Source organism: Agelaius phoeniceus, chromosome 13, assembly GCF_051311805.1.
Source record: "Agelaius phoeniceus isolate bAgePho1 chromosome 13, bAgePho1.hap1, whole genome shotgun sequence".
Classification (NCBI taxonomy): domain Eukaryota; kingdom Metazoa; phylum Chordata; class Aves; order Passeriformes; family Icteridae; genus Agelaius; species Agelaius phoeniceus.
In genome coordinates, this window is record NC_135277.1 from 14,632,435 (window position 1) to 14,651,021 (window position 18,587).

An 18,587-nucleotide genomic window follows, 5' to 3' on the forward strand; every position below is an offset into this window, starting at 1 on the left:
AGAAAAGACACTGGAATAGCAGCGTTAAATTGATTCATAATTCTGACATTATTTACAATCACCAAACTCTGAAAAAGTAGTTTATGTGGAGTTCAGACTTACTAAACTTTAAAAAGAGTCCAGAAAACACAAAATCAAGTGTCAGAAAAACTGAATTGGTTTTTCGTTGAAATAATAACCCAGAGGAATGATACTTTCTCAAGATCCAGGCTGCACTAAAATTTCTTTATTAGTCTGATTTTATCCCCTTTTTTACCTTTTGAAAGTGTTAGATAATTCTCACAAAAGCTTACTGCATGTGAAGTTCTCATGTGCAGCTTCCAGGCAAAGGACAATTATGCAAAACATAAAATGAATCACAAAGTTGAGATCATATCACCCTCCAAATTGCCAAAGAGATTTTTGGGATGCAACTGTGTGGAAACAACTGCAAACCTACCTTAAGTGCATTTCAAGATTTCAGAGTGGTAGACTGTGCAGTTTTGGCCAAATCCCTGAATTAGTTTCAAAACTGTGCTTAGCAACCAGATGGTGGTTGGTTTTTTACCTTCCCTTCTCTGTCTAAAGAGGTACTGTAGTAACCTTGATACCAGCTTGTCACCATTCACTGGTTTAAGGAATTTCAGCTCTTGTCAGAGCTGTTCTGGATAACTAGTGCAGAACAAACTGGAAAGACCTTCTATAAGACAAGTGTGCAGAGATGTGCAGAGACTGAGTTCTGTTCCCATGTGAAAGACCTTCCTCAATGCTCAGTTGGGATATTCCACCTGTGCTGTGCAAATGTGGCTGAATATTCCCTTTGCCCACAGATCCACTAACACTCACTGCACACACAACCATTAAGAACTCCCTGTTCCACACTTAATCACCCCAGAGAACTGAAAGGTTCAAGCAGTGTCAGCACTTGAAAACCATGAAAGCCATCACAGCTCTATGTAATAGAAATCATTACCTCTTCTAACAAAACACATTACATGTAGTTGAATAAATTTTCCTTTCCTTGTAAAAAACTTTCTTGCTACAATCTGAATCTTCTAAATCAAGAATGTAGAAGGGGCTGAACATGTAAGAGGAAGGGGGAGATTACAAGTTAAAAATCCTTTTCATTAAACAACCTTTCTTAACCACTCTATAATCCAAACCAACACTTATCTGATTACTGATGTAGAAAGATATGGAAAAAATAACACTGACCAGCCCAAAAAATCAGGTAGAAATACCTGAAATCTCTATAACCATTGATGCAAAATAGGTGAATTCGTCATTGTTATGACAAGCAAGAGAAACAAATCTGTGTGAACATCGCTGTGATTGAAGACTGAGAGTCCTGCATACAAAATGAGCAGTAACAGCACAAATTTGTTTTCAACAAGTTCCTGTTCTAATCACTTTTCTACCAAGTGTAAGTAGGTGGAGAGGTGCTTTAGATTTGGTTCAGGTACTGGTTTGGGACCCACTCCATTTTGTGAGTGGGTAAAACTGTCTGCTGTGACTGGTAGCTAGAATGCCCTGGATGGAAATAACTGAGAGAAGGATTATAAATGAAATGGCAGTCTGCAAATCTATTTGTTTAGTAGAAGTCTTAATGATATTGATATTGCCAAGCATCTAACTGCATTTCAGAACTGGGAATAATGGAAACTTCTTAGAGCCTCTATTAGTCATACTAATTTCTTTACCTGTAAATATGTCAAAGAAAATTAACTTTTCCTACACTCTTCTCAGAAGAGCATAAGAAAATTTAATCTTTAACCTTCTTTAATGAAGGCCATTTTCAGAATTGAAGAAAGGTTGAAAGTTAGAAGCTTTTCCTAGTCTGCCTTAAAGCACAGGCTCCCAGCAGCATTTCACTGGTGGCTCTGAGGACCAACTGTCTTGTGCATGAAAACCAAGGACCCACCAGCTCCACTCAGAGCTGTAACACACCCTGTTTAAAAAGGTCAAAGAAAACAAATATTTCAGCAAAGCTAATTGAAGGCACATGCACAAGGAAAGTAAAAGACAACATATTTCAGGAGTATAATCAGCTCTTTCTGAGTAATGCAGCCGGGAGACACCCCTCTCATTATGTAAAAATCATGTATATTACATAATTATTGTGAAGTTAGAAGATACTGTCCTTCTGCAAAAAGGAAACATGATTTTCACCCATCTATTTAATAAGAATGTCTGTCTGGCAGACAAGTCCTTTTTTTTCATTTTTTAAAACTGCTACCCATGAGAATGGTATTCAAAAAACATTGTAAATACATGACTAAGCATCAATATCCTCCATTTAGTAAAAGAAAGGACAAAATGTAGGAAGCTGTGCCTTGGAGAATAATTTTTAAAGTACTGGGCAACATTCAACATCATTTATAGGTGAAGAACAAGTGTTCCTGTTGTTAATGTACCCTCTGAAAGAAATATTTCATTTACTGATAAATAGATGTGTGTGCCATTAGCCTACCACAATTAACTCTCTGCATTACTCCAACACAAATAGAAAAACTGATGTAAACTACCCTTTCCATAAATTAGAGCTGATTCACAATAACAGGAGAGTAAAAGGAGGCAGCAATTCCTCTGTGAACTCACAGAAACATTTCTGGCAATATAAAAATCCTGAACTTCATAGCTGTGACTTCCTAAGGAAGGAATTAAGCATTAGAGGAAGGCTTAAATATATCACAGTCCTCATTTTTTTAAATTCAAAAAAATTCTCCTGATCAAGTTACTACCTGAACACTTACAATCTCAAAATATTAGCTTAATATTAACTACAAGATTCCTTCTGTTCTATTGGCATGATTTCTGAGGTGTTGACCAGTGTCAGAACACAACATGGAGGACAGCATGAGATGTGGACTTGTAATCTTTGCTTGCTTATTCAGAAATGAAGTATTTTCTTTGCCATATCAGTGGGAACCATCTCTCTGCACAAGTGATACCTCCAAATAACAATTCTTTCTGGCAATAGTCCCACATTATCCACAGCAGACAAGGATAGAAGTGTTTCAATACAGAGACACTGCAAAGTCAAACCAAACCACTTTTAAACTTGTTAGCCAACCTCTAATGGCTAAGCTAAGCCTTCTTAGTCCTTGGAAGAGATCACTTTGCATCTCCCAGTTACCAGAGAAAACACAGACTGGTCAAGAGTGACTCAGTATTTCTCTTCTGGGTAGCTATTCATATCCACTATCATCAGAGATGTTTAATTTTCTAAAGTTAAACTCTATTTAACAGAGGAACAGTTACTAACTGGAACATGTGCCTATAAATACAAGACAGGCATCCTATTGAAATTAGCAGGAATATCCTTGGGATTCAATTTCAAACTTCAGCTACAGTGACTCCAAGGGCTTCTGTAGCATTATTCTTGATGTACTAAACTATAAATGGGATAAAAACCATTTCTGGGAACTCCAGAGATTTCCCTGCCTGTTATGTAGCTCTCTGCCTTGGGTTAGGCATTCTAAAGGAAGGCTGGCATTCCCTCAGGACTGAATGGGCCTTTGACACAGAAGAACAACTAGGGGAAAAAACCCCAAAGAAACCCAACCCAAACCTATTTGTTAGTACAGGTAAAAACAAGGCAATACCATGTCAGTTTATTAGTCCATATACTTAGAAATAAAATATATTTATAAATGGATATGCCAGGCCACAATCCAACTTGTCTCTCTCCCTTGCAGTTTGGCAGCAAAGGAACAAAATCTTGGTAGTCCAAGGACTATCCCCAATGTTTCAGTGCAGGGCTGCTCTGCAGACCACTGACTCCTGTTCTCTCTCTAATGGAGATGAATGTGGGCACACATCCCAAAAAACCTCCCCAAATCTTTTCCTACACAAGTTCTCAAGGACAAGTGTTTTAACATGCATTTCAATACTGCCAAAACTGGAAGGAAAAACACCACAGGTACCCACTGACAGACATTTTGGACTAACAAATGTCCAAGAAAAAGTGACCAAGGCTTTCATAACAGACTCTAAACATGATGAAAGTCCTCTTCTGCAGTCAGCAAACTGCTTTATTTTGGCAAAAAGAAGAGATTTCTCTTTTCTACCATGCAATTCCTAAATGACTTGGGCTTCACTTCAGTCAGTGAGCAATACTGTGTTCAACTCAGCTGTCATGAAAAAGCTGAGCAACAGCTTGGCTGTGCTGTACTGGGGCATGGAGGGCCAGAGGGGCACCATCCTAAACATTCCAACACCACCTTGTCCTCTGGCATTTGGGATCATTTGGGCACCAAACACTTGCTAAATAGTTTCAGTACATGAAAGCAACACAAGGCTTCAGCTGACCAGAGACCAGACAGAAGGATGTTGAACTTCTCAGGTACCCCTGTGGGAATATATTTTAGGGACTGCTAAAAAATAAGTGAAACATGTCCAAAATAAACAGTGCTGAGATTATTCTATCATCCTGGTAACTGCTGAACATGCCTTTGCTCAATAAAGCATAAAAAATCAACTGTTCACATCAAGGAAATGTCATATACCCAATAGTAAGACTTAGATGTTTTATTTTTAAAGCGGAAGTATAGAAAACTGCTAGATCATGGACAGAAAAACAGCTCACCATGTAGCTTACAACTTCATTGTGCATTTCACAGTCTAGGCTCCTGAAACATCTTGAAATGAATGAGTTGTGCAAGATTGCCTAAATGACATTGTTATTAAATAATATTATAAGAATGATGAGATTCTTATTTATTTCTGATTAAAATTCTCTCTGATGTGAGGCTTCCCACATACTGGTACAGAAATGCAACAATAGAATTTGAAGATTTATTGTTTTCTTTTATGTTTCTACATAATGATGAATAATAGGTCTAATGAGAGATCTTGCAAGAGCACTGTGAAATTAAGTATTTTTTCTATAATTTCAAAATAGAATACAGGGAACTTCAACCCAATATGAAACAAACTATCAATGGATTTCTGACAGCCAGCTGGAAGAATGGCAATAAGTTATCTTGTACATCTTTTGCAAATATTAAATTCTGAATGCAAGTAAATTCAGGGATGACTCAGAGAACACAGGGAAGAACTGCTCACAGAAGTCTATTTAGCTTTCATCCAGAATAAAATTTAGATGAAGTCTCCAGCACAACAACAGAGACATTCAATATGTTTATCTGCTGAGCTTGATATATATAGAATCTTACAAATAGTTCAGTTCCAAAACTGGACTGACAACCAAGATAGCAGCATCAGATGCCAATTGTGCTGCCAAGCCTTTACCACTTAAAGGGGTACATTTGCAGAGGTGCATCTCTTTTCTATGGGAAGAAGATGTTAATGGAAAAAAGGGAAAAAAAGTAAGTTACTAAGCTTTAATTAGTAAAGATGACAAACATTATCATTGTGTCTTTTCGAGAAAGAGAAATTAAGATTCAGCGTGAATAGGGACAGCACAAGAAATGTAAAATCCCCATGTTCAGAAATCCAGAAACAATTTACATTTTCAATTCTGCCCCTGAGACTGATGCCACTGAATATCATTTTCCTGAAGTCCTTATTTGGCTTAGGTTCCAGAAATATCCTAATGCTTGTATCAATCATAACCTCCATGTGGTGAACCCTTCAGCCTCCTGCATTTTAAAGCTGAACTGCAAGATCCTTTAAGTGTTGGGAGAGGGAGCTGTTTATTCTTATCCTGTCAGCTTGAAAGGGGATTTTAGACATCCTACAAATCTTGTCTTGCTGCTATGCCTCATGTGCTCTGGTGGTCTGGATGACAGTTATTATTTCAGTCCATTTAGTGTAAACTGCATGAACTGTTACACTCCTCCAGGAGATACCAATACTTGACACAAAAACACAAAGATAATAATCATACATTCAAGGAATCCTGAGCTATCATTCACTGAGCAGGGAAGTTGAAACCTTCCACCAGCTGCAGATTAAAATCTCCCTATTAGGAAATTTATAGTTTGGAAGATGCCATCCAGTGGCCTGTGAACAATGACTTCATGGTTGACAGATAAAAGATCCAACCCTGCAGAATCACCAAGAGCCCTTGTCACCCTTGCCAAAAAACCTAAACAAGTGAGGAAGATGCCTTTTTGACTTCCAGTTGTTCTTTCCAGTTCAGGTTCTAGTCTTGAGTTTTTCTCAGCCTAAAAGTAAACTCAATCCTGCTTCCAGTAGGGGTTTGCTTGGAGAGCAGGAGTAAGACATGATTGTAGTCTGACTTTGAAAGAACTGAGTCAACTTTGCTGCTTGAGAAGTCATTCACCAGAGCTAATGCACACAAGTACCCACTCTTATATCTGCCAAAGCCAGAAGGGTTGAAGAGAAAAAACAGTAAGAAATACCATACTGCCCTGTGATTCCTGTATGGGCTTGCACAGAAAGGTAGGTTAAAGAAAACCCCTTTTTAACAGAGTGGTGGAAAGCACCAGTCCAGTTAGTCAGTGCATAGTAAAGAGGTGACTGTCCTGCCTCCCCATGTAGCCATACACTACTTTATTCAGAATAAAGGAGCCCCAGCATACTTGCAACACAGCAGTGTGAGCAAAATTATTATACTTAGTTTAGTGAGAACCTGTATCTCACATTTTAACAACATAGCCAGATCAGGAGGATACCAAGAGGGGGAAGTGTGACTCCCATGATACAGATCCACTCCCTGACAGCATGTCCAGCCTTCTGGCTCTATCTACAGCCACTGACATTTCAGATGAAGGTATTCTTTTCTGTCTGTATATAACAAAAGTTTTAACTTTGCTCACTATCTCTGTTAATCAGATGCAGCTTACAAACTGTGCTTCATAGTGGTAGTTTCAGAGTTGGCAGCTGTGCAAGTCACAATGAAGTCACTTCTCTCTTCTGACCACAGTAACAGCCAAATCTAATTCAGTGTATCAAAGTCATCTACAATCCAGAAATCTCTGCCACCCTTATACCAAGTTTCAGGACTTTCATAACCATTCCTGCTCAAGAAAATCTATTCAACTGGCTGGGACTTGGCCTAAGCAGAGTGAATACCTTATTGCATCAGGTAAAAAAGAAATCAAAGGTCATCTCTTGGCAGAAGAGCCTGAGCTATTTGTGCTTGAGGGCAGCTTATTACAGCACACTGACCCTCACCTGACGTCACTCAGTGCTTCCCATGTGTCTGCAGACTGGAAAACAGGGACTGAAAATGTGAGTGCAAGACTTCTTGAATCTGCATGACAACAAGAACAGCCTATTACAAAACACTGGCAAAGGAAACCAAGTAGCTCCTCCAACATTGTGGACTTTATCTGCTGCTCTATAAATTCTGTATGCAAGAGGAGATAGAGGGATCTTTTTAAAAAATGTGACCAAATTTCATATGCTGTCTTTTGGGTTTTTGGTTTTTTTAAATCAGAGTCTACTGCTGTTGCTCAAACTACTTAGAGTCACACAGTCTTATAGAGTGACTTTTAATCTTCTGCTTGAGTACTCACTGTTGGAGATAGGTGAAGACTTGCTGAAAGGAATGCAACTCAAATGGAATCACTCTGGGCACTGCTTCACACTGTGCTCCCTGTTTGAACATAACATCTCTATGGTCTGAGCAAACAGGCATTCTGCAAAGCCCAGAGTTTTGAAAAGCCCTTCTAACATAACTTTAGGAAAGTGGCAAAACAAAAAGCAGAAATAAACCCCACCTTTCTGTATCTTCAAATGCCAGGAGGATGCATTTGGAAACAGTTTCTCCCCCCTTCCCATTTCAAAGCAGCAGACACAATCACAACTAAATCACAAGCACTCTAGTTCAAAAGATACCAGAAAAATGATAGTTTATGTCCAATTTTAACAGTGTGAAAGCAGCAAAGATATTTCAGCCCTTTTAAGCTCTCATGATTCAAAACTGCAGAAAGATTTGTTTTTTTGTTTAAAATAATTCTTAGTTCTTATTATTTAAATTTTGAACAAGTTCTCAACTATCACTGCATTCAGCCATGGTGTGATGAATTTGGCCAGCAACAAACACAGGCAGAAGGCACAGCTTTATGACAACTGACTAATTACAGCAGCATTATGAGTGCCTAAGTAATAAATCTGAACCTGATCCTGCAACACTGTAAACATTCCTGTGGGAAGAAACAAAAGTACTCCAATTGTCTTAATCTGAGCAAATCTCTGAACTGAAGGGGGGGCAGGAAGAAAGAAAGAAAAAAAAAGAGAATATTTTTGGTGTGCAATATGTACTAATGAGTAAAAGTAACACATGAAGAAGAAAAGGAGTATAAGAAATTACATTTTTAATGGCTGTTTATCACTACAAAAAAAACAAAACTGACATCCTGCCTTAACCCCTGTGTTTCAACACATGAACAGTATTTCCTGGGCCAATAAAACTGAACAATACTAACAGTTAATGGTTAACCAACTCTATTCTTTTAAATCCTTATTCTTATGCTGGTTTAGTAAAGTGCTTCAATTTCACATAGAGCCCCTGAAAATCAGCAAGGAGGTTTGCCCACTATTCCCCACTCACTTCCCCAGCTGCTGAATGCAGCTCCACAGAACTACAAGAAAATGAGACAGCTTTCATTTCTGCCAGATTAAGTAATTGCATCCATTGCATACACTTTATCACTCTTTTGGGCAGCTTGTGTCATGGGATGACATTTTCTTGTAATTATGCAGGGTGGGATTGGACAGGCTCTTGCTTCTCTTTGCCAATCTGATAAGCAAAAGTTTTTTTTTTTTTTCTTTTAACTTTCGTAGAAACTACATGTTCTAGATAAAAATAACCAAACAAAAATGTAAGTATAATGCACAACCAACTAATGGTTTGATGTTACCAAGTCAGGACTACAGCAATCACCTTTACTGTGGAAAAGAAGTCCAGGATATCTGAATACTTTCCAAGTCAATATTTACTCTCAGATTAGTGTCACTAGTTTTGCTGAAGTTGCCATTTACAGATAGGTTTGTCCTTCCATGCACTTCTCTGCAGCTAATCCAAAGGGAGTATCAGGGGAATCCGCCTGACTCAGGATTACAGATTTTAGTCACACAATATTCAAGTATCCAAGTGACGTTTCTCTCCTGGGGGAGCAGTATCCATGCTCACATATCCAAGTGCTGATCCAGCAAGGCCAAGCACAACAGATGTTTTTCACCAAGAAGCAGGTTTCATGAAGAAGAGCTTTTAAAAAGGGCTTCTTTATCCATCCTTTTCCCCAAACCAGAGCAAAGAAAACACATTCCAACTCGGATATCATGAGTCACATAGAAGGGAACAAGCAGGAAACCACAGCACTTCTATCAGTGTTACAGACAGCATCCTCAGGCTCCCCACAAACATTTCACTATGGGGAGCCTGCTCCTCCTGCTCTCTTATCTCCCCAGGCCATGCAGTCCCAAAGCACTGACCTTGCCCCACCTCCTGGGCAAGCCAGGTCCCAGGTGTCACATCAGCCCTGCTGGTTCATCAGCAGGGACAAACTGGGAGAGTCTGCTCACTACCAGGTCTCTCTGCTAAACTTCATTCTGATACCAGAAGAGGCCAATACAACCCAGCCAAAGATAAAGGAAGTTCAGAAGTTGGAACTTCTCTTGTCACAGCAGTTATCTCTTGGATTTACTAAAAGGGACTATTCCTTTATTAATGTTTGTATTTTAAGAAGCTTGGGTTTAGGAAAAAAAAAACACAAGTAAGGGAAGCTAAATCAACAAAAATAACACTCAAAAAATGGTAGTTTTCTGTATTTCTCTCTACCCTTAATCACATATGGCTATATATAACTCATGAGTTGACAACAGTCTTATAGGAAGGGGAATAAAGGATCACAATTATGAACAAGTGGCTCCTCTGCAAAGGGGTGAATTTTATCTACCAAGTCCTGTAAGTTAAATATTATTTTGGTACCCAGAGAGTCTTCCAAAGGCTCCAGTTCCTGGAACCAACTATTCAACAAGTATAACTTTTCAAGTTAAAGAACAAGTCACTAACTCTTGTAGTGTCAAAGAAAACACAGGAAATTCATGGCTGAAATCAGTGGTCCTGCTTTCCAATGACAAGAGCACATCAGATGGGAGTGGCCTGATCTGAAAGACACTGAGGTTGCTGATAACCTTTTCCTTGACTTTACTGGCTCTTAGACCAGAGCTTTAAATAAAAGAGATAGTGGCTCTTGCACATACTGAGAAAAAAATCTACAGAACTGATGGAAAAAGTAAATTTTTTAAAATACATTTTTCCATATAAGGAGCCTGGAATCTTCCTGTAAAGGGAAATTCCAAAACCAGGACCAAAATAAATACTGAAGTGGGATGCCAAATAGTAACAGCAGCACAGGACTGATGTGAAACAGCCAACAAGCAAGACCTTAAGTTGTGATTTAGAGAAGCACAGTAATAAACCTATGAAGCACAAACTACATAATTTGGCTTCATTCATGTACAATAAATAGTTTAATTCAAATTACTTTTTTTTTTAGTAGCTTTGCATGCAAACTATCTTCAGGAAATTTAACAGTTGACCAACATCCTGTAATTATCATACCTAGTTCAGAGATAGAGGAACAAGTTCAGAGATACAGCAAGATGCCAATGGCCTGGATGAGCAGCACAGGGCAGCCCAGGGAGGGTTGAAAGCAGAAGCCCACATTCCAGGAACTCACACATCCATCAGCTCAGCAGCCCACAGGGCTACTTGCCCTCACAAGGACTGGCCTGAGATCCTATCTGCATTTCTAGTGCCAGAACAGCTCCTGTGGAGAAGCCCCACATTTAACACTTGGTAGCACCATGTAAAAAATATGTACCAGATGTCTGTACATGGTGCTGACAAGTGCTGACTGTTTAACAGCAGCCAGAATTATGAAGGCTGACCCATCTCTGGGAATGCCATAACCCTGCAGGGGTTACACAAATTTGATGTGTGACATGACACTCAAGTCCCCAAGAGAAAAATGGGTGGGACAGAACATTCCAGGAGGAGAAAACTGAGTTGGTTTAAATTACAGAATTTGAATCTGTTATTGTCACTAACACAAAGAAGAAAAATTAGCAAAAAATAATCAGGCAACACTAAAGCACATAGTCTCAGCTCTGCTTCCTTTATACAGAGTAAGATATGAGGCAAAACCAGATCCATCAGATCATTCTGTTAATCATTTTTTTAATATCTGCTTAACATCCTTCTAATTAATCTTCTAAATGAAGTACTAAACAACGCATTCTTCCTGAAAATCTAATATACATTAACAGAATTATCGAGTGTAAAGTAATAACTATCCTGAACAAAAACAAAGCTACTGCAATGCACTGTTACTTATCCTGCTAACAATGCAACCATGTTCATTGGTCACATACTGAACCACATATATTCAATAACTTAATTAGCTTTACAATTACCCAAGTCATGGTCCAAACTGCATTTAGGTCAGGTAGAGCTGCTGTCTGAAAACAGAAGAACTAATAACTGAACTACCAATATGTAGTAGTAACTACTAACTAACTAGTATGTGCCTACTCAAGGGAACAAGACTTGTCACAGAATCTGTTCTGCAGCCAGCACTGTTACCCCTGGAAGCATTTCACAATTCAAAGCTACAAAATGCTTTCCCTATCAACTTTGTGGTAAAAGTGCTACCATCAAGGTCCAAACTCTTTAAGAAGTTGGTTGGACACAGTAAGTTTTCTTTTACTTTTTTCCTACTTGCAAAAAATAACAACCTTCCAAACCTAAAGCTTGTTATGATAACACAACACTACAGGGGACACAGCTAAAATTGCTTATGCATGGTTGACTTTGGAGCTCCTTGGGTTTTTTAAGTGCTTAACCACCTAGCCTTACTCCTCTTGTACAGAATTTAATGCCCACAGAAGTGTCTGCAATGACTGCACTTCTCTGTAGGTGATAAATCTGATTTTCAAAGTAAAAAAGAAAATCCCAAGTGCCACTAAGTTTCTGACCAGCACTTCACCTGTTTTTACTACAACTGCCACTGTGAATAGTCTGAATATCCCACATCTGATGCCACATCACAGAGAACTGGGACTGCAGTGTGGAAACCCAGCTTTTCTGTTGTCACTGTCTGCACAGAACCCCACACTGAGGCCAATAGGAGTCTTCAAGATGATCCTTGTTTTGTTTTCAGCCTTCATTTAATGCACATTTCTAACACGTTCAGCTTGTTCTACAGCATAACCAAAGATTTTGTACTGAGATCATACAACCCATCACTGCCTGGGAGCAACCTAATTAATTGGCTACAATTAAATCTGCTGGGGCTCTGAAGGAACCTGCTGCATAAAATGCAGAAAGACTGAAATTTGCACCATACAACACCTCCAAGTGTTTCTGAGAGTTAGTCAGGGATCAAATTGCTCCTTCAATTACAACGGAGCTTTTTCAGATTAAAATCAGCAGCAGCAAAACCTGGGGTTAGCCCTGCTCCTAGATAAAAGCTAATATGTTATGTTCAGGGCACAATAATGATAAATAATCCATATTTCCTACCTATACTCACTTGGAAGGACTCCCTATGACAATCCATACCAGCTGGCCTCATATTTCTAACTTGGCTAAAAATGCTCACTTTGCAGCACTTTACTTGTTAAAGGCAGTCTCTCCTCCTAGTCTGCTTAAATCCATTCTCCCACTAGAGAGAATTCTCTTTCCACTCTGGAAATGGAATTCCCTGGTGAAAAAGAAAGCATCAAGAATTGCAGGTGTCTAATGAATATCAGCAATATCCAGTTTCACTTTAAATCCCTGATTATACTGAATAGATGAAAACCACATCAACCAGTAGATTACTACTAAGTTTACACCAGAAAGAAGTCCAAGTTGGCAAGCTACAGCTTGGTAGATCAACTTTCTAAGAGTGCATTGGCAGTTCCACAAACAGCAATAAACAGACAGATTTGGGCTATTTTCTGTTCCTGCTCTTGCCACAGAAGACAGGAAGAACATGCACAGCAGACTGACAGAATATTAAGAGCTCATCAGGCAACTATTTAAAACATAACCTTATACCCTTGTATTGAGCTACTAACCACTAGTGCCTCAGACAGTGGTTTCTGATTAAAAAAATTAATCACACTGATTTACCAACAGGTGACACATTGAGTTACAAATACTTCTGTTACTTTTGATGGCTATTCACAATATTGATGTACCAAATTATCTGTCATGTCTGCAGCAGACATCATCATGCCCTTATATAACCCTGTTGTATTGAAATCTTGCACATAGCTCAGTTTTGCTGATCCCTTGATTTAAAAAAAAATATTAAATGAAAAATATACAGAAAAGAGAAATTACATTGGCAAGAGACACAGAAGAAAGGTGACTAAAATACTAAGAATTCTCTAACCTGAAATAAGGAATAGTTGAGGTAGACAGATAATGAAAGAGCACAGCTCTGAAATACCACAGAGATAGTGAGCAAAAACCAAGCATAATTCGTTTATAATGTCCACACAGTATCAGGCACAAAAATTAAAAGAAGCAAAAGGAAGTAGTTTTTCCACACAACATAGTAACCTGCGGAACTCACTGCTGCCAGCCTCCCTTAACTGCGCACATATCTAGAATCTGGAAGAAAATAATTTGGATGAATTAATGTCAAGTGTGTCAAGAGCTATGAAACACACAGGTATGGACACACTGACATTTGCAAAAACGTAAAGCCACAGCTGGAGAAGAAAAGGTATTTCAAGATTCTCCTCTGCTACAGCACATACCCTGTAGCCTGACAAGTGAGCACAAACAGCTCAAGTGTTGGTAGAATTAAAGGAGAGACGGTAACAAAGCCAGAGGCAGGAAAGCGTGAAGAGAAACACCGAACGCCAAGCGCGGTTCATGCTTTGCACATTGTGCTTACTTAGACCAAAAGATCTGGCCCCAAGCAAGAACAATTGCAACACGCAATCTTCGTGAGGGGAGTTATCCGCTTCTTTCCCTCTCCCGTACAAACTGCTGGATTCGGCTCAGGCTACGTGCAGCCACGGCTTCTGGTGGGACACCGAGGCAAAACGAAGCAGCTCCTTACGCTGCCTCTGGATGCAGCTCCTGGAAACCGAGCGTGCGAGGAGAGCAGCTTTGAAATGGCTACTTACGCTACTTACACAGCCAAAACACGCGGCGCAGCAATCCCGCGGAGCGCAGCAGAGCCGACCGCGCTCCCGCAGCCGGGGCAGGGCGAGAGCCCGCGGGCCGCGGCTCCGAGCGCACCCCCGGTAGGGAGCAGCCCCTCAGCGCGGCCTCGGGCTCCGCCGCCCCGGGCACTGCCCGCGCCCCCGGCACGGCGCCCACCGCCCACCTGGCGCGCCCACCCTCGCGGGCCTTGCCTCGCCTCACCGCTCCGCGCCGGCGTCCCGTCCGGGCGCCCCGCGACGAGGCGCTCTCGGGGGCGAGAGGGCTGAGAGCTGCGCGGCCCCCGGCGCATGGGAGGCGCTGCGCCCTCGGCCGGGAATGCCGGAGCCCCGCAGGACCCGAGCAGGTTCCCGGCGGCTCCGGGGCTCGGGCACAGCCTCCTCTCCCCTCGCTCCCGCCCGCGCAGGAGCCGCGCGCCGCCTGCTGCCACCTGCCGGCCGCGCCGCGCAGCCGCTCCCTCCCTGCCTCCCTCCTTCCCCCGGCGGGCCGGAGCTCCGGGCGATGGCCAGCGGGGAACCGGCGAGGCGGAGGCGCCGGGCACCGCACCGTCCAACGGCCCGCGGGGAGTGAGGGGGTATGGAGGGTGCGAGGGACCCAGCGGTGGGGCTGCCCCGCGGGTTCCCCGCTGGCCCGGAGCGCAGGTGCCCACCCGCGTCCAGCCCGCGCCGTGGGAGCGGCGCTCGGGGGTGCCAGGGAGGCAGCGCTGCCCCGGGCTGGCCGCGCACCCCCCTCTGCAGCAGCGGCCGAGCAGGGGAATGGGTGCATTGGGCTCCGGCCGATTTCAGTTCTTCGAGACGAGGGCACTAAGGCACCCACACTGCTGCCCTCGGACACTAGACGAAAACGCGAGAGACAACTGTCATCTCCCTACTCACTGACTGGGTGAAAGACCATCTGCTTCCAGAAAACACACTGACAACTACAAAGTAATATGTGTTTCTGACAGTGCTTGCTTAAACGTCTGAGGTCTGAAAGCGAGCCAGTAACAGTGATACACTGGCACTGTGAATACCACACCACCGATAAGCAACTAGGGGGAGGATCTTCTCTTGGTAACTTCTGAGTTAGCCTCTGAGGGAAAAGCCTGGAATTGTGTTTCTGTTATTGCTTTATATTAACTGTACTGGACCCAAGATCCCTAAGGGCATTTTCACTGAAAAGAGCAATAAAGTGTCCAGCATGAGCTCTAAACCTTAGAACCAGATAGTCACTGGCAACAGTTCATTGCAACATTTAGTTTTACGCTTTAAAAAACCCACAAAATTATTATTATGCTGGAACTGGCCCAGCCAGGTGAATGTATTTATTTTAAAGCATAGCAAAACAGGTGTTTTTTCTTGCCAGCATTTTGGGCTTCATTACACTTGAACCCAGACAAAAAGAAAAGAATAAAAGATGATGTGTTGACTGTGCTATTCATTGCACAAAAACAACCTTCTCCATTCCCAAGTTCATGTATAGATATAGGCTCTAAGCAAAATATCTGCTGCAGAAAACCTACTTTCTCCTGTGTCTTCACCAGGCAATTGCCACAGCACAGCACTCCCAAGCAGTTTCAGATGCCTTGTAAGCACCATGGCAGATCTTGGTTGCAAAAAGACAGCTGTACACAGCTGTATGGTAACAATTTCTCACATGCAAAGAAAAGCTGCATTATAATACTAAGAGAAGAGTAGCTATGCAACCTCCAAGAGGTCTCATTTGTAGGAAGAAAACGGGTTTGGAAACAACAGATTTAATCCAGAAAGAATTCTGCCAGTCCCTCCTGAGTTATGAGGTGGTTTGTTATCAGGTAGAACTTCACATGAGCTTCCGAACCTCGACTGAAGCCTGTTTGGCAGTGGTAGACAATCTCTGAGGAAGCAAATACTGTGCTGCTCTGACTATGAGCTAATGAAATACATAAATAAGTGACTAATTGCTAAGGTAGCATGTGAGCAAGACTAGCTCTGGCACGTTACAGTATTTTAGTTCTAATCTCCGCTCAGAGTACACATTCTACTTCACCTACTCTGCCAGTTGCACGACTGCGTTTGCTTCAGGGAGAGACACAACTGCAGCCAGATGGACCAGAGACAGGAGCTCTTCTCAAGAGCAAACACCTAAGTACTAGGGTATTAATGAATTAATTACTGTGCTTAGTTTACATGATGGGAATGCTCTGCTTGAGACAGTTCCTAACTCCTGATATTGGAGAAAGATTACTTAACCTGTGCCAGTCTGAAAATTAGCTACCAAGTTTTATCAGCCCCCGGGGGAGGAAAACTTGTTCTAAATTAAAGGCAGCTGAAGAGCATTAGCCTCCACTCTGGAGGTGCCAAAGGTTGTTCAGCTGGGCACAGCCAGCAACAGAAGGATACATTGAAGCAGAAGCAGCCTTTTGAAAAGCCAAGGAACATATACTTGCTACTGTTTTCCCTCCCTGTTTCTTTTGCTGCCTTTAATTTCCCTAACTTCCCTCTTGCTTGCTATTTGAGTTTTGCAGTGATTGCTCCCTCCCAAGAGCAGAGTCCTGTCTGTCACCCCTGCCTCTCCTCCTCCCCTTGCTGCTGCTGCACTGCTCAGAACAGCGTGCATCATGTTTTCCCAGCAGTGCAGGAGGAAGTTGTCCTGCTGCTGAGGGGGCGAGGAGCAATCCTTCCCACCCTTATCTGTGCAGCAGAGCAGCTGACACTCAATTTGTTCTGACCAACTGCAGAGTTACAGTCCCCTCAGTGCACTGCAATGTTATTTCAGGTCTTTCATAGTCTCACTTAACAAACCTGGCTATCTGATGAAAACCACCCAATATACTCAGGCTGTTGGCTGCTTTTTTCTAAGTGGACATCAAGGGGAATGTGAAATGGCATCATTCTCTTAAATAGAGAGCAAAATATAAATGCTTGAAAGAAAGCAGCATTCACTAGGAGATTAAATGTAATTGCAGTAACTCACAAAGGAAATGCTCATTTAAAGCTTTAATTTGCAACCAAAGATGCTGCAGAAAATAATGCTTTTGAGGGAGGCATGAACTCATCAAGCCAAGAAAGATCAGAGTGTAGGACAGGAATCATAGAATCATTAAGGTTGGAAAATACCTCTAAGATCATTGACTCCCAGCTGTAAACCCACGACTGCCAACCAGTCATCAGAGTGCCACATCTACACACAACCACATGAGTTCACCCGCTTGATCATCTCTTCATATTCCCCTTTGAGATCCAAGGGGTACTGGGGTATTTTTACTTCCAAAGCTGAAGGACTTCCCTGCCCATGAGTCAGTTCTTTGGCCAGCTGCCTCAGTGAAAGAGGAGGAATCTATTTCAATTAGTTTCATTAAAATTCTTTGTGTTACAGCAGCTTGGGAACAAGACATTAGTGCTACTTCAAAAATTCAGACAAGGGTACAGCATAAAATGATAAGACTGGCAACAGACAAGAGGGTAGAAGAGTGATGTAGGACTAAACTGCTGCTTGCTGGTCACAAAGAATCATTTCACACTAACAGTGGGAATGAAAGTGTGTGAAAATCCCCATTGGGATAAGGAAAGAGAGAATTTGAGAAAGAAGATTAGATTGTGGTAGAGTAGGAAGCTAGTGTTTCCCTCCCTTGAATTGTTTCAGCCACTTATTATTTGTTTCAATACTTCTCTGTGAGCCACTAATTGTCGCAGTGGGATCTTTCTGCTTCATTTCCTTCTCTTTGTGAGAGCAGGCGTCAACACTGCAAAGAGTTAGAAACCTGCAGCCTAGTATACAGAAGACAGTGTCCAATTTGCAACATGTCCAGCATAGGTCAGTGGCATGGTTAAGCCTTGGAAAGTGCCTTTTATACAAGCATTAAAAATCTTGGGGAAAAAATACCACTATTGCAAAACCCAAAAACAAACAGAAAAAAAGAAAGATGGCAGATTTACAAGTTTTCTCTTCACCCTTTGATCTGTAACTCTTTAAGCAGGAGTATTTAGTAGAAAGAGTACATTTCACCAAAGGAAATTATTAGTAGCTCAGTTGCAGCTTAGGTATCCTGAGCAGCAGCAGTGCTTTGTAGTTTACACTCAAACTGTGTTAAGAAAAACCTGGTTTATGTCCTCCATGCCCTTCCCCAGTGCTAGATCAAGAGTTCCTCTCAGATCCTGGCCTGAGAACAGCAGAGATGCATAGAAGTTCTTGAATTAATAAGTCACATTACAGAAATGGGAGAACACGCCTGTTCTAAACTTGTACTTTGCATGTGAGGGCAAGTTCCAGGAGTGGCAGTTCCCTGGGACCTGCAGCTGCTCTGGTCTCTGGTACCTCTGCCTCCTGCTTATGGAAAACTTCTCAACAGCACAGCAGGACACGTTGACTTTCTAGCCAGACAAAAGAAGGACTTGCCCCTCCCTCGTCCACACCAAGTATTTCTCTTTGGTCACACTGAAGGACTCCTCCCTGTTCCAGATAAGCACCAGCCAGTTAATGTACAACTACACAGACCACATCCTTTGCTCAGCAGTTGTCTTTATGTGGACATACCTTTACTTTC

General features: G+C 41.7%; 1 protein-coding gene across 1 annotated transcript in view; it reads right to left on the bottom strand.

Moving 5' to 3' along the window:
- The window catches only part of THSD4 (thrombospondin type 1 domain containing 4), a 238,819-nt gene extending 224,349 nt beyond the window's left edge, over positions 1–14,470 (bottom strand). Inside the window, exon 1 of the mRNA XM_054641791.2 lies at positions 14,288–14,470. The gene's annotated coding sequence lies outside the window, so the exon portion shown is untranslated. The remainder of the gene's footprint in view (positions 1–14,287) is intronic.
- Positions 14,471–18,587: the final 4,117 nt, after the last annotated feature.